Source organism: Rutidosis leptorrhynchoides, chromosome 9, assembly GCF_046630445.1.
Source record: "Rutidosis leptorrhynchoides isolate AG116_Rl617_1_P2 chromosome 9, CSIRO_AGI_Rlap_v1, whole genome shotgun sequence".
NCBI lineage: Eukaryota > Viridiplantae > Streptophyta > Magnoliopsida > Asterales > Asteraceae > Rutidosis > Rutidosis leptorrhynchoides.
In genome coordinates this window covers 216,813,547-216,829,817 of record NC_092341.1, presented here as the reverse complement: position 1 = coordinate 216,829,817, position 16,271 = coordinate 216,813,547, and positions in this window count along the sequence as shown.

The following is a 16,271-nucleotide window of genomic DNA, read 5'->3' as shown; positions in this document are numbered from 1 at the left end:
GAAATCTTCCGCTGTGCGTTTGCTCATCTTAGAGATATTACTTGGAGTCATTTATAATATATTTCAAAAGACGTTGCATTCGATTCGTTGAGTTCATAAAGATTATTATTAAGTCAATTATAGATAGATATATTATGAAATGGTATGTATGTCGTCAACTTACGATGTAATGAAATATTGTCTTTTAAAAAAAACGAATGCAATGTTTGTAAAATGTATCATATAGAGGTCAAGTACCTCGCAATGTAATCAACTGTTGTGAATCGTTTAAAATCAATATGGACTTCGTCCGGATGGATTAGGACGGGTCTTCACAGTTGGTATCAGAGCGGTGGTCTTAGTGAACCGGGTCTGCATTAGTGTGTCTAACTGATAAGTCGTTAGGATGCATTAGTGAGTCTGGACTTCGACCGTGTCTGCATGTCAAAAGTTTTGCTTATCATTTTTGTCGGAAATCATTTGCTTATCATCCTTAGTAAATTACCTGCTTATTATTCTTAGTCAAGACACATCTTATTGCATTGACTGCATGAATAGTGTATAGACAAAAATTCATATCTTAGCGTATCTGCTACTTCATATCTTAGCGTATCTGTAATGACCCGCACTTTTTCGATCATTCTATACTTATAAGATTAATATTTACATAAATTAAACCTTACCAACATGACAAGAAATCCAAATTGTTGAGACTTATGTCTTCGAAAAGAGTTTTACACAACGTTTGACCGTCTAGTTTGACCGATGATATCACGAACTATACAATATATGATAATTATACGTTTGTGTATATATATGTATATATACATATTTAACATGATCTAAGAATGTTTTAATACCTCATTTTGTATTAATAACAATAAGTTACAAGTATATTTTGAAACTACTAACTTAAGTTTTTAAAACGATAACCATACGTAACGTTATTTGACATAAATACTTATGACCTATAATATTTATACATATATCGTATAAGTAATGTATTTAATCACTTTTTAAGGACTTAAATACATAAAACAATATAAATGTATTCACAAAAGATAGCTATATTTGAATTCTCATTCCATTTTTCACAAAATTTCTATACGTATATCTAGAGTACATGTACTCGTATCATACCTAACCTCTATACGTATTTACTATTGGTATATACACATCAAATCACCACCAACCAGCCCTTGTTCAATGCCTTATGTATAAGGTAACTACTTTTGTTATCTAGTATGACAATTTCACATGATTAAAAGATTTTTTCACAAAATTACAAACTTATACACCTTTTACACCACCATTTATACTCCATTCCATTTTCATTTTACTACACATTTCCTTTAACAAAAACACACTCTTAAGAAACTCCATAACCATTCAGCTAGTATCCATGAAGATCTAGCCATAAAAACATCACTTAAACACCATAAGAAAAACCTTACAAAAACACTTCAAGAATCCTTTCAAGAACACAAGTTTACTTCCAATCTTTCATCCAATTCCATCACTCTTTTGGTTCTAGGTTCTTACTCCTCTTTTACAGCAATCTTGTCCAAGTAACTTGAGGTAGTAACTTTGTTCATAACCTTATTCGATTCATATATATATAGCTATCTTATTTTATGGTATAAAATTTTAACAACAAGAACATAGTTTGAATGTTTTCAAACTTGTTTGCAAACTAAATAGATCCTTCTAACTTAACTTTTAAAATACTTCAAGACCTGTAATATAACTTAAATATATGCTAATTTAACAAGGTATAACTTGGTTTTTCAAAGAACACCTTAAAAACTGTTTTTACGATGTCGGGGTGCAACCGGGGGCTGTTTTGGGTTGGATAATTAAAAACCATCTTAAACTTTGAATTGGAGGTTTATTTTCTGGAAAAATGATTTTTACTATGAATATGATAACACATAAAAATTTCATGATTTAACTCAAAGTATAAGTATTTTTAGAAAAATAATCATTTAAGGTTGTTTACATGATGGAAAATGATTAACTTCATAAGTTTCACTAAAGTTTGACCTATGACCTGTGATTTCGAATACAAACTAAGGTATTTACAGTTCATAGTCTTAAAGAGGGACTCGATCCAAGGAAGTGGCAAGTTGAACCAACGAAAACGGAGTTGTAACGAAGAAACTACGACCAAAACAAAATCGGATATCCAAGACTAGTTTAGCTACGAAAATAATTGGAGAAAATTAAATAAATCACATCTTTTTAAAATAACATGATATTTTATATATATGTACTCATAATTTAATTTTATATGGTTCAGGATCACCCGTAAACAATACGAAAAGATTAATCATAAGATCCCATGATTGTACGCAACACGTCATTTGACAACACCGGTACTTTATGTACGCAACACGTCATTTGACAACACCGGTACCGTGGGTCAAGATTAATCTCGACCAATACATATACGATGGGGGTTTTATTTATTTCGTTGGGGGTTTATTAAACACCTAAAAATGAACCATTAAAATTGAATTACTAACATCGGACTGCTAACTACGGACTAAGAATTATTAAAAGTATTATAAGTATATATATGTGACGTTTGTTTAAAATGAAAATATATTGATAAATTATATATGGATAGGTTCGTGATATCAATCGGAGACCAAGTCGAAATTACATATCTTCAAGACAAAAGTGAGTATATAGTCCCACTTTTAAACTCTAAGTATTTCGGGATGAGAATACATGTATTTTATGTTTTACGTTATGGACACAAGTAACTGAAAAATATATTCTACGTTGAGTTGTACCACTGGCATACTTCCCTGTAGCTTGGTAACTGTTATTTACAGCGGTATTGTAAACGCGAATCCTGTTGATAGATCTATCGGGCCTGACAACCCCAACCGGACTGGACGACCAGTATTCAACGGTTGCACAGTACTTCGTTTAGGTGACTACACTTGGTACGGTGTAGTAAGATTTCATAATAAAGGGAATATGCGACGTGATTAAATGTTAAGTATGGTTACCAAGTGCTCAACCACTTAGAATATTTTTATTAAAATGTTTATATGTGAAATCTTGTGGTCTATATATATATTGCTGCCGGCATTAAACCTATATCTCACCAACTTTATGTTGACGTTTTAAACATGTCTATTCTCAGGTGATAATTAGAAGCTTCCGCTGCAACATGTTGAATTTAAACAAGATCTTGAGTATGCATATTTGTGTCAAAAATAAAACTGCATATCGGAGGATTTGTAATGTAAAATATGCTAGAAATCGTATTGTTATCATCACATGTAAAGTTTGTAAGTCTAAGATTATCGCTAAACGATAATCATATTTTTATTGTCTAAAGCTTGTATTAAAATAAGAGTTATGGTTTGTAATGTAAAATAAATGCAGTTGTTCTTTTAAAAATGTCGCATATAGAGGTCAATACCTCGCAATAAAATCATACGTTATCTAACACGTTCTTATGGTTAAGGACGGGTTATGACATGTGGTATCAGAGCGGTGGTTTTAGCGAACCAGGTTTGCATTAGTGTGTCTAACCGAGAAGTCGTTAGGATACATTAGTAAGTCTGGACTTTGACCGGGTCTGATTTTAAAAACCATTGCTTATCATTGTTGGTTAAAATTTATATGTAAATATTATGTAGTACTAATGGGTTAGTTGTTGTAGATGTCGGGCTCAAAACTTATTATCACATTCAGCGACTCCGAATCAGAATCTTCAGATGGTGTTTCAGTCATTAACCTATCCGATGACGAAAATAATATCTTTGGGGAAGACTCACAAATTCTGGATGAACCAACTATAAAGAACCCGGAAAGTGAACCCGAGGAGGAAAGTGAACCCGAGGAGGAAAGTGAACCCGAGGAGGAAAGTGAACCCGAGGAGGAAAGTGAACCCGAGGAAGAAATACAGGAAATTACGAAAGACAAGTTCGAACTAGGAAAGAAACGAAAGGCTAATGAATTAGAAAATTCAAATCTTGAGTTTAATAAGGATGATGTGGCACCAACTCCACTAGACACTACCACCCCTATTCCCGCTATTCCTATTCGTTCTATCCCGGCATCCAGTTCTTCAGTCCCACAGCCAAAATATAGGCAGACAGCTAGGATGAGCGTTAGGCGATTCATTGAACCTAAACGTCTTAGAAAATAGACCAAACGATGCGCTGCCGTATTAAACCATGGGATCATATAATGTTTTGTATAATATTATTAGTGTGGTTTGCTTAATGTTTGATGTAAGATAAGCATATGTAAAATAGTGAAGTGTGAAATGCAATAATTTTCCATGGTTAAGTATTATTTAGATGGTAGTAATTGATTCTGTATTAAGCTATTAAGTATGGACATTAATGGGTAGGTACTACCCTAGATATAATTATAAAACGCTAATAAGAAGAAAAGACTTTTATAATAATACCTGGTTCATATAATTAATAAGCTATAATGTACTGTAAATATACACTACATCTATAATATTCCATGTGAATAATTATTTTCTTTTCATTCTTATAGAAGAATATGGCGCGATTGAACCGAATGACGGAACAAGAAATCCAGGAACTCATCAATCAGCGAGTGAACGACAGAATGTTATGGGTCGAGGCTGCAAGAGGTGCTGCAGTTAACCCAAATCCTCGTGTGGGGTGCACTTACAAAACTTTTCAAGCTTGCAAGCCCTCATCATTCAGTGGAACAGAAGGACCAATCGGTTTAACCCGGTGGATAGAAAAGATGGAGACTGTGTTTAAAATAAGTGGTTGTGTTGAAAAGGACATGACCAAGTATGCATCGTGCACTTTACAAGATAGTGCACTCACGTGGTGGAAAAATTATGTGAAGGCTGTAGGAGGAGATGTAGCTTATGATACTCCTTGGGAAGAATTCAAAACAATGTTAATCAACGAGTATTGTCCAAGGAACGAGGTTAGGAAGTTGGAAGATGAATTACGAAGCCTGAAGGTTGTTGGTACTGAAATCACCAACTACAATCAGCGATTCATGGAATTAGTTTTGCTATGTCCTGAATTGGTTCCAACCGAAGAACGGAAGATTGAAATGTACAAAGATGGTTTGCCCAAAAAGGTCAAGGCAAATGTTACAGCATCGAAACCTAAGACAATTCATGAAGCTATAACCATGGCAAACGAGCTAATGGATCAGGTCATCATGGATAAGAAAGTATCCAATACTGATGTGAAGGTATCAGGTAACAAAAGAAAGTGGAATGGAAATTATGATCGAGGTAACCAACAACAATCTTTTAAGAAACAAGAAATCACGCAAGGTGCGGGTAGTGGTTTAAGCTTTGGTTATAAAGGACAAAATCCTTTATGTAACCGATGCCACAAACATCACTCTGGCTACTGTAATGTGGTATGCAACAAATGTAATCGAAAGGGTCATCTTGCTGAAGATTGTAGGGCTCTCGTTACAAATACAAATGGTACCAAGACTCCTGCCACCAATGCAAATAGAACTGCTTTGGCTACCATTACTTGTTATGGGTGTGGAAAACAAGGTCACTATAAGAGCCAGTGTCCGAATCCAGAGAAGAATAATGGATCTGCACGTGGAAGAGCATTTGTTATTAATGCTAGAGAGGCGTGTGAAGACCCGGAGCTTGTTACGGGTACGTTTATCATTAATAACTTATCCGCATCTATTATATTTGATACTGGTGCCGATAGAAGTTACGTGAGTAGAGGCTTTTACGCTAAATTGAATTGTTCATCATTACCTCTAGATGCTAAGTACATGATTGAGTTAGCTAATGGTAAACTAATTAAAGCCGATAAAATTTACCGTGATTGTAAAATAAATTTAGCCGGAGAAACATTTAAAATTGACTTAATACCCGTAGAATTAGGAAGTTTTGATGTAATAGTCGGCATGGACTGGATGTCTAAAGTAGGAGCTGAAGTTGTGTGTGCCAAGAAGGCAATTCGCATTCCTTGTAAGGATAAAATGCCGGTGATGATTTATGGAGAGAAGGGTAACTCAAAGCTAAAACTCATTAGTTATTTGAAAGCTCAAAAGTGCTTGAAGAAAGGGTGCTATGCTATCTTAGCACATGTTAATAAAGTCGAAAAGAAAGAAAAAGAGAAGTGCATCAACGACGTGCCTGTGGCAAGAGATTTTCCTGAAGTTTTTCCGAAAGAGTTGCCGGGATTACCTCCATTTAGATCTGTAGAATTTCAAATAGATTTAGTACCAGGAGCTGCACCAGTTGCCCGTGCTCCATATAGACTTGCACCGTCCGAGTTAAAAGAACTTCAGAGTCAGTTAAAAGAATTACTGGATCGTGGATTCATACGACCAAGTACTTCACCGTGGGGAGCTCCAATTTTATTCGTCAAGAAGAAAGACGGATCTTTCCGAATGTGTATAGATTATCATGAATTAAATAAGTTAACTATCAAGAATCGGTATCCACTACCGAGAATTGACGACTTATTTGATCAACTCCAAGGATCATGTGTGTACTCGAAAATTGACCTAAGATCGGGCTATCATCAATTACGTGTCAAAGAAGAAGATATACCGAAAACTGCTTTTCGGACACGTTACGGTCATTACGAATTTTTGGTCATGCCGTTTGGGTTGAAAAATGCGCCAGCTGTATTCATGGACCTCATGAATCGAGTTTGTAGTCCGTATTTAGATAAGTTTGTTATTGTTTTCATTGATGATATTCTTATCTATTCCAAGAGTGAGCAAGAGCATGAGCAGCATTTAAGGTTGATATTAGAGTTGTTGAGAAAAGAACAGCTATATGCTAAATTTTCTAAGTGTGCTTTTTGGTTGAAAGAAGTGCAATTTCTTGGCCACGTTGTTAGTAGCAAAGGAATTCAGGTTGATCCAGCAAAAATTGAAGCCATTGAAAAATGGGAGACTCCTAAGACACCAATGCAGATTTTTGGGTTTAGCCGGTTATTATAGAAGGTTTATTCAAGATTTTTCCCGAATAGCTACGCCGTTGACAGCGTTAACGCAAAAAGGGAAGAAATATGAATGGACTTCTGAGCAGGAGAGTGCATTTCAATTACTGAAAAAGAAGTTGACTACGGCGCCTATTTTATCGTTACCAGAAGGGAACGATGATTTTGAAATATATTGTGACGCTTCACGACAAGGTTTTGGTTGCGTTCTTATGCAACGGAAGAAAGTTATTGCATACGCATCCCGACAATTAAAGATTCACGAGCGGAATTATACGACGCATGATCTAGAACTGGGAGCAGTCGTGTTTGCATTGAAGATATGGAGACACTACTTGTATGGGGTTAAATGCACTGTGTTTACTGATCATAAAAGCCTTCAACATATTTTCGATCAAAAACAGCTGAACATGAGGCAACGTAGGTGGGTTGAGTTAATAAATGACTATGATTGTGAAATTCGTTATCATCCCGGGAAAGCGAACGTGGTGGCCGATGCTCTAAGCAGAAAGGAACGAGAACCAATTCGAGTACGAACGATGAACATAAAAATTCGCATGAATCTCAACTCACAAATCAAAGAAGTTCAACGAGAAGCACTTACTAAAGAAAATATATGAAATGAAATAATGAAGAAGTATGAGAAGCAACTCGTTATGCGGGAAGATGGAATTCGATATTTTGCAAATCGTATTTGGGTACCAAAGTTGGGTGGATTAAGGAAGTTGATATTGAACGAGGCACATAAGACAAGATACTCGATACATCCCGGAGTCGGAAAGATGTATCAAGATCTTAAGACACATTATTGGTGGCCTAATTTAAAGACAGACGTTGCAACATATGTTGGGGAATGTTTAACTTGTTCCAAAGTCAAAGCTGAACACCAAAAGCCGTCAGGGTTACTTCAACAACCAGAAATCCCAGAATGGAAATGGGATGGTATTACCATGGATTTCATCACGAAGTTACCAAAGACTGCCTGGGGATACGACACCATTTGGGTGATTGTTATAGTCTCACCAAGTCTGCACATTTCTTGCCTATAAAGGAAACGGATAGAATGGAGAAACTATTACGATTGTATATAAAGGAAATTGTTTCAAGGCATGGAATACCTATTTCCATTATATCTGATCGTGATAGTAGATTTACCTCAAAGTTCTGGCAATCACTACAGGAGGCCCTAGGAACTCGTTTGGATATGAGCACCGCATATCATCCGAAAACCGACGGGCAGAGTGAAAGAACAATTCAGACTCTTGAAGACATGCTCAGGGCATGTGTGATCGATTTTGGAAACGGATGGGATAAATATTTACCATTAGCAGAATTCTCGTATAATAATAGTTATCATGCGAGCATTAAAGCTGCGCCATTCGAAGCATTGTACGGAAGGAAGTGTAGATCTCCTATTTGTTGGAATGAAGTAGGAGATCGACAATTAACTGGTCCCGAGATCATACATGAAACGACTGAGAAGATAGTACAAATCAAGGAGAGATTGAAAACAGCCCGTAGTCGCCAAAAGAGCTACGCCGATGTCCGAAGGAAACCATTAGAGTTTCAGATCGGTGACATGGTTATGTTAAAGGTGTCACCTTGAAAAGGTGTAATACGTTTTGGAAAAAGGGGTAAACTAAACCCAAGGTATGTAGGCCCGTTCAAGATCATCGAACGCATTGGACCGGTAGCTTATCGACTCGAGTTACCGCAACAACTCGCCGGAGTACATAATACTTTTCACGTCTCAAACCTTAAGAAGTGTCTTGCAAAGGAAGACCTCACCATTCCTCTTGAAGAAATCCATGTCGACGAGAAACTACAATTCATCGAAGAACCAATCGAAATCATGGATCGTGAAGTTAAACGGCTCAAGCAGAGCAACATACCGATCGTTAAGGTTCGTTGGAATGCTCGAAGAGGTCCTGAGTTTACTTGGGAATGAGAGGATCAAATGAAACAAAAGTATCCACACTTGTTTCCCGATGACGCAAAATAGGTACAATTTTAAAATTTCGGGACGAAATTTATTTAACGGGTAGGTACTGTAATGACCCGCACTTTTTCGATCATTCTATACTTATAAGATTAATATTTACATAAATTAAACCTTACCAACATGACAAGCAATCCAAATTGTTGAGACTTATGTCTTCGAAAAGAGTTTTACACAACGTTTGACCGTCTAGTTTGACCGATGATATCACGAACTATACAATATATGATAATTATACGTTTGTGTATATATATGTATATATACATATTTAACATGATCTAAGAATGTTTTAATACCTCATTTTGTATTAATAACAATAAGTTACAAGTATATTTTGAAACTACTAACTTAAGTTTTTAAAACGATAACCATACGTAACGTTATTTGACATAAATACTTATGACCTATAATGTTTATACATATATCGTATAAGTAATGTATTTAATCACTTTTTAAGGACTTAAATACATAAAACAATATAAATGTATTCACAAAAGATAGCTATATTTGAATTCTCATTCCATTTTTCACAAAATTTCTATACGTATATCTAGAGTACATGTACTCGTATCATACCTAACCTCTATACGTATTTACTATTGGTATATACACATCAAATCACCACCAACCAGCCCTTGTTCAATTCCTTATGTATAAGGTAACTACTTTTGTTATCTAGTATGACAATTTCACATGATTAAAAGATTTTTTCACAAAATTACAAACTTATACACCTTTTACACCACCATTTATACTCCATTCCATTTTCATTTTACTACACATTTCCTTTAACAAAAACACACTCTTAAGAAACTCCATAACCATTCAGCTAGTATTCATGAAGATCTAGCCATAAAAACATCACTTAAACACCATAAGAAAAACCTTACAAAAACACTTCAAGAATCCTTTCAAGAACACAAGTTTACTTCCAATCTTTCATCCAATTCCATCACTCTTTTGGTTCTAGGTTCTTACTCCTCTTTTACAGCAATCTTGTCCAAGTAACTTGAGGTAGTAACTTTGTTCATAACCTTATTCGATTCATATATATATAGCTATCTTATTTTATGGTATAAAATTTTAACAACAAGAACATAGTTTGAATGTTTTCAAACTTGTTTGCAAACTAAATAGATCCTTCTAACTTAACTTTTAAAATACTTCAAGACCTGTAATATAACTTAAATATATGCTAATTTAATAAGGTATAACTTGGTTTTTCAAAGAACACCTTAAAAACTGTTTTTACGATGTCGGGGTGCAACCGGGGGCTGTTTTGGGTTGGATAATTAAAAACCATCTTAAACTTTGAATTGGAGGTTTATTTTCTGGAAAAATGATTTTTACTATGAATATGATAACACATAAAAATTTCATGATTTAACTCAAAGTATAAGTATTTTTAGAAAAATAATCATTTAAGGTTGTTTACATGATGGAAAATGATTAACTTCATAAGTTTCACTAAAGTTTGACCTATGACCTGTGATTTCGAATACAAACTAAGGTATTTACAGTTCATAGTCTTAAAGAGGGACTCGATCCAAGGAAGTGGCAAGTTGAACCAACGAAAACGGAGTTGTAACGAAGAAACTACGACCAAAACAAAATCGGATATCCAAGACTAGTTTAGCTACGAAAATAATTGGAGAAAATTAAATAAATCACATCTTTTTAAAATAACATGATATTTTATATATATGTACTCATAATTTAATTTTATATGGTTCAGGATCACCCGTAAACAATACGAGAAGATTAATCATAAGATCCCATGATTGTACGCAACACGTCATTTGACAACACCGGTACTTTATGTACGCAACACGTCATTTGACAACACCGGTACCGTGGGTCAAGATTAATCTCGACCAATACATATACGATGGGGGTTTTATTTATTTCGTTGGGGGTTTATTAAACACCTAAAAATGAACCATTAAAATTGAATTACTAACATCGGACTGCTAACTACGGACTAAGAATTATTAAAAGTATTATAAGTATATATATGTGACGTTTGTTTAAAATGAAAATATATTGATAAATTATATATGGATAGGTTCGTGATATCAATCGGAGACCAAGTCGAAATTACATATCTTCAAGACAAAAGTGAGTATATAGTCCCACTTTTAAACTCTAAGTATTTCGGGATGAGAATACATGTATTTTATGTTTTACGTTATGGACACAAGTAACTGAAAAATATATTCTACGTTGAGTTGTACCACTGGCATACTTCCCTGTAGCTTGGTAACTGTTATTTACAGCGGTATTGTAAACGCGAATCCTGTTGATAGATCTATCGGGCCTGACAACCCCAACCGGACTGGACGACCAGTATTCAACGGTTGCACAGTACTTCATTTCGGTGACTACACTTGGTACAGTGTAGTAAGATTTCATAATAAAGGGAATATGCGACGTGATTAAATGTTAAGTATGGTTACCAAGTGCTCAACCACTTAGAATATTTTTATTAAAATGTTTATATGTGAAATCTTGTGGTCTATATATATATTGCTGCCGGCATTAAACCTATATCTCACCAACTTTATGTTGACGTTTTAAACATGTCTATTCTCAGGTGATAATTAGAAGCTTCCGCTGCAACATGTTGAATTTAAACAAGATCTTGAGTATGCATATTTGTGTCAAAAATAAAACTGCATATCGGAGGATTTGTAATGTAAAATATGCTAGAAATCGTATTGTTATCATCACATGTAAAGTTTGTAAGTCTAAGATTATCGCTAAACGATAATCATCTTTTTATTGTCTAAAGCTTGTATTAAAATAAGAGTTATGGTTTGTAATGTAAAATAAATGCAGTTGTTCTTTTAAAAATGTCGCATATAGAGGTCAATACCTCGCAATGAAATCATATGTTATCTAACACGTTCTTATGGTTAAGGACGGGTTATGACAGTATCTGTTACTGTAACTTTGCCTGACAACTTCCGTAGATTCCTCCGTAACTTATGGAATCTTAGTATTATATATGCATATGTAAATTATGTATTGCAGGGTACTAATCTACATCCTAAAATCTATTCCTTATCAAAAATCATTCATCTTATCGTACGAGATGAATCCTTCAACTAGTTCGAGTTCCTCAGATTCCGATAGCTATTCCAATAGTTATTCCGACAGCTATTCCGACATAGATGTTCACCTAAGCTCCAAAAACAGCGTCATCGGCATGAATCAACCAATCAGCCATTATCAATTCATCTGATGGGTTCGTAGTCGACTTAATTAATGGAAACGTGCAGAAGGCAATCCCTTCCATCAACCGAATTCACCTCTTGACAATGAACCTGAAGCGTTTATCGGCGAACCTGTTCGAGACACCATTTTCAGTCTCATTTCCAGTGTAACTCGACAAGATTATATTCTATCCATAATTCTAAACCTTATTTATCCGCTCGTCCCGATCGACAATCATCCTGGAGTAATAAGTCAACAAACTTCGCGCTCGAATAATCAATTCGGAGAATATGGTGAATAATGTACCAGCTTCAGCAACATCACCAGCACTAACAGTACCATCAATAACAGCACCAGAACCATCAACAATCCATGCTTCAATATCATCATCTGTACTTTGAGTATGATCTTTGTTCTACGTATCGTTCTACCTCATTTATCTTCGTTCGACATGGAGAATATGTAATCTCTAAAGTTTTAGAGATTATTTTTTCTAGTTCCAACCGAAAACTAAATGAGTTTAATTTTCCATTGACTCATTAAATCCATGATTACGTCTGAAGAAAATATATATGTATATATGTTTTCATAGAGATTGTAATTAAAATTTTTATTGTACAAACTGTTAATGGTGAAAATATTTTAACGGGTAGGTAACACCCGAGGAATATTTAGATTCTACATTAATAAGTTATACTATACACTCTTCGAATCTGATTCAACATTCATTTACTATCCTACTTACATCCACCGATATACAAATCCGTTCATCACAGAATAACCATTTTCATCCAATTACATATTTGGATTTTGATCTATCAGAATCCATCAAGTGACATAACGAAGAAATAATAGACACAATAAAAATTGATTAGAAACAGATTAATTAACAATATGAAATTCTATTAAGAATCCACGCTAACAAAAACCTAGATAACTGTTCCTAGCTAACTGTTAATTCCATATTACCATTTAATTATCGCAATTTATTTATCGCAATTTATTTTATCGCAATTTAATTATCGCAATTTAATTATCGCAATTTTAATTATTGTCATTTAATTTCTGTTATTTACTTTACGCATTTTATTTATCGTCGTTTAATTTCTGTATTTATTTTACGCACTTTAAATATCGAGACACGTATACAAGGTTTTGACATATCATATCGACGCATCTATATATATTATTTGAAATCACCATAGACACTCTATATGCAGTAATGATCGAGTTCTCTATACAGGGTTGAGGTTGATTCTCAAATAATATATATACTTTGAGTTGTGATCGAGTCTGAGACGTATACGGGTCACGACACGTATTAATTAATTCGAATATTATATATTAAACTATATATGAATTATTGGACTGTCAACTGTGGACTATCGACTGTGCACTAATAACATTGGATAATTAAAATAAATTAAAATATTGATTATAACATATGAAACTAAACAATTCTTCAAGTTGCCACTTAATTTCATCTTAAACCTCATTTGTATCCGGACAATTATAATCCGCGTTCAAACCTTTCATGATTCTTGAAAACACCTCAATCGATAGGATGAATCAACCTTCACTTCATTAACGGAAGGAAAGATTTATGCATATAGTTATGCACCTGAGAAACTCTCGGCAACTGAGTAAAAGTTTAACACGTAGCCGCGTCAGATCGTTTGACATTTATTAGCAAAAATAACTTTGCGATTTTTTTTAAAGTAGCCAATTTTGTCACAGCTCCAGCAAGTCAACTTCGACTTTTCATTCGAAGTAGCCTTACTATAATCCTGATATATACAATTACCCTTTTGATACCGGAGAATTCTTTTATATTCCACCATATTACCAGCAGACGTACCAGCAACCTCGTTGCTTTTTGGCTTAAATCTCTCTGATAAATCATTATATTTATTCATTGAAACCCTATCATATACTCATCCGCATCTTATAACGAGAACTGCCATAACAATTACCGGGAATCAGCAATCAGTACTTTGAAAACTCACAGCATATCTACATCAACAGTTATATATATGACATTTATCTTTTAGAATTATGATCTCTCATTCTAAAATTCTGAAAAGCACTCAGTCACAAATCAATACTCTGAATGTTGAAAAAGCTGAATGAAGCAGCAGAAACTGTAGATAACCATAAACGACCATAATCATCGAAAATTTGATGATAAAGATTAGTATGTTGGAAAAGCTCAGAAAAGTTGAAACTGGAAAACGGATTGAGCTAACCATAAAGGAAACCAAGGAGAAATACAAGTAACATGAAATGTCCCGTTCTTATTGATTAAAAATGTTCCATATTAATTGATTTCGTTGCGAGGTTTTGACCTCTATATGAGACGTTTTTCAAAGACTGCATTCATCTTAAAACAAATCATAACCTTTATTTCATCAATAAAGGTTTAAAAAGCTTTACGTAGATTATCAAATAATGATAATCTAAAATATCCTATTTACACACGACCATTACATAATGGTTTACAATACAAATATGTTACAACAAAATAAGTTTCTTGAATGCAGTTTTTACACAATATCATACAAGCATTGACTCCATATCTCGTCCTTATTTAAGTATGCGACATCGGAAGCTCTTAATAATCACCTGAGAATAAACATGCTTAAAACGTCAACAAAAATGTTGGTGAGTTATAGGTTTAACCTATATATATCAAATCGTAACAATAGACCACAAGATTTCATATTTCAATACACATCCCATACATAGAGATAAAAATCATTCATATGGTGAACACCTGGTAACCAACATTAACAAGATGCATATATAAGAATATCCCCATCATTCCGGGACACCCTTCGGATATGATATAAATTTCGAAGTACTAAAGCATCCGGTACTTTGGATGGGGTTTGTTAGGCCCAATAGATCTATCTTTAGGATTCGCGTCAATTACGGTGTCTGTTCCCTAATTCTTAGATTACCAGACTTAATAAAAGGGGCATATTCGATTTCGATAATTCAACCATAGAATGTAGTTTCATGTACTTGTGTCTATTTTGTAAATCATTTATAAAACCTGCATGTATTCTCATCCCAAAAATATTAGATTTTAAAAGTGGGACTATAACTCACTTTCACAGATTTTTACTTCGTCGGGAAGTAAGACTTGGCCACTGGTTGATTCACAAACCTATAACAATATATACATATATATCAAAGTATGTTCAAAATATATTTACAACACTTTTAATATATTTTGATGTTTTAAGTTTATTAAGTCAGCTGTCCTCGTTAGTAACCTACAACTAGTTGTCCACAGTTAGATGTACAGAAATAAATCGATAAATATTATCTTGAATCAATCCACGACCCAGGGTATACGTATCTCAGTATTGATCACAACTCAAACTATATATATTTTGGAATCAACCTCAACCCTGTATAGCTAACTCCAACATTCACATATAGAGTGTCTATGGTTGTTCCGAAATATATATAGATGTGTCGACATGATAGGTCGAAACATTGTATACGTGTCTATGGTATCTCAAGATTACATAATATACAATACAAGTTGATTAAGTTATGGTTGGAATAGATTTGTTACCAATTTTCACGTAGCTAAAATGAGAAAAATTATCCAATCTTGTTTTACCCATAACTTCTTCATTTTAAATCCGTTTTGAGTGAATCAAATTGCTATGGTTTCATATTGAACTCTATTTTATGAATCTAAACAGAAAAAGTATAGGTTTATAGTCGGAAAAATAAGTTACAAGTCGTTTTTGTAAAGGTAGTCATTTCAGTCGAAAGAACGACGTCTAGATGACCATTTTAGAAAACATACTTCCACTTTGAGTTTAACCATAGTTTTTGGATATAGTTTCATGTTCATAATAAAAATCATTTTCTCAGAATAACAACTTTTAAATCAAAGTTTATCATAGTTTTTAATTAACTAACCCAAAACAGCCCGCGGTGTTACTACGACGGCGTAAATCCGGTTTTACGGTGTTTTTCGTGTTTCCAGGTTTTAAATCATTAAGTTAGCATATCATATAGATATAGAACATGTGTTTAGTTGATTTTAAAAGTCAAGTTAGAAGGATTAACTTTTGTTTGCGAACAAGTTTAGAATT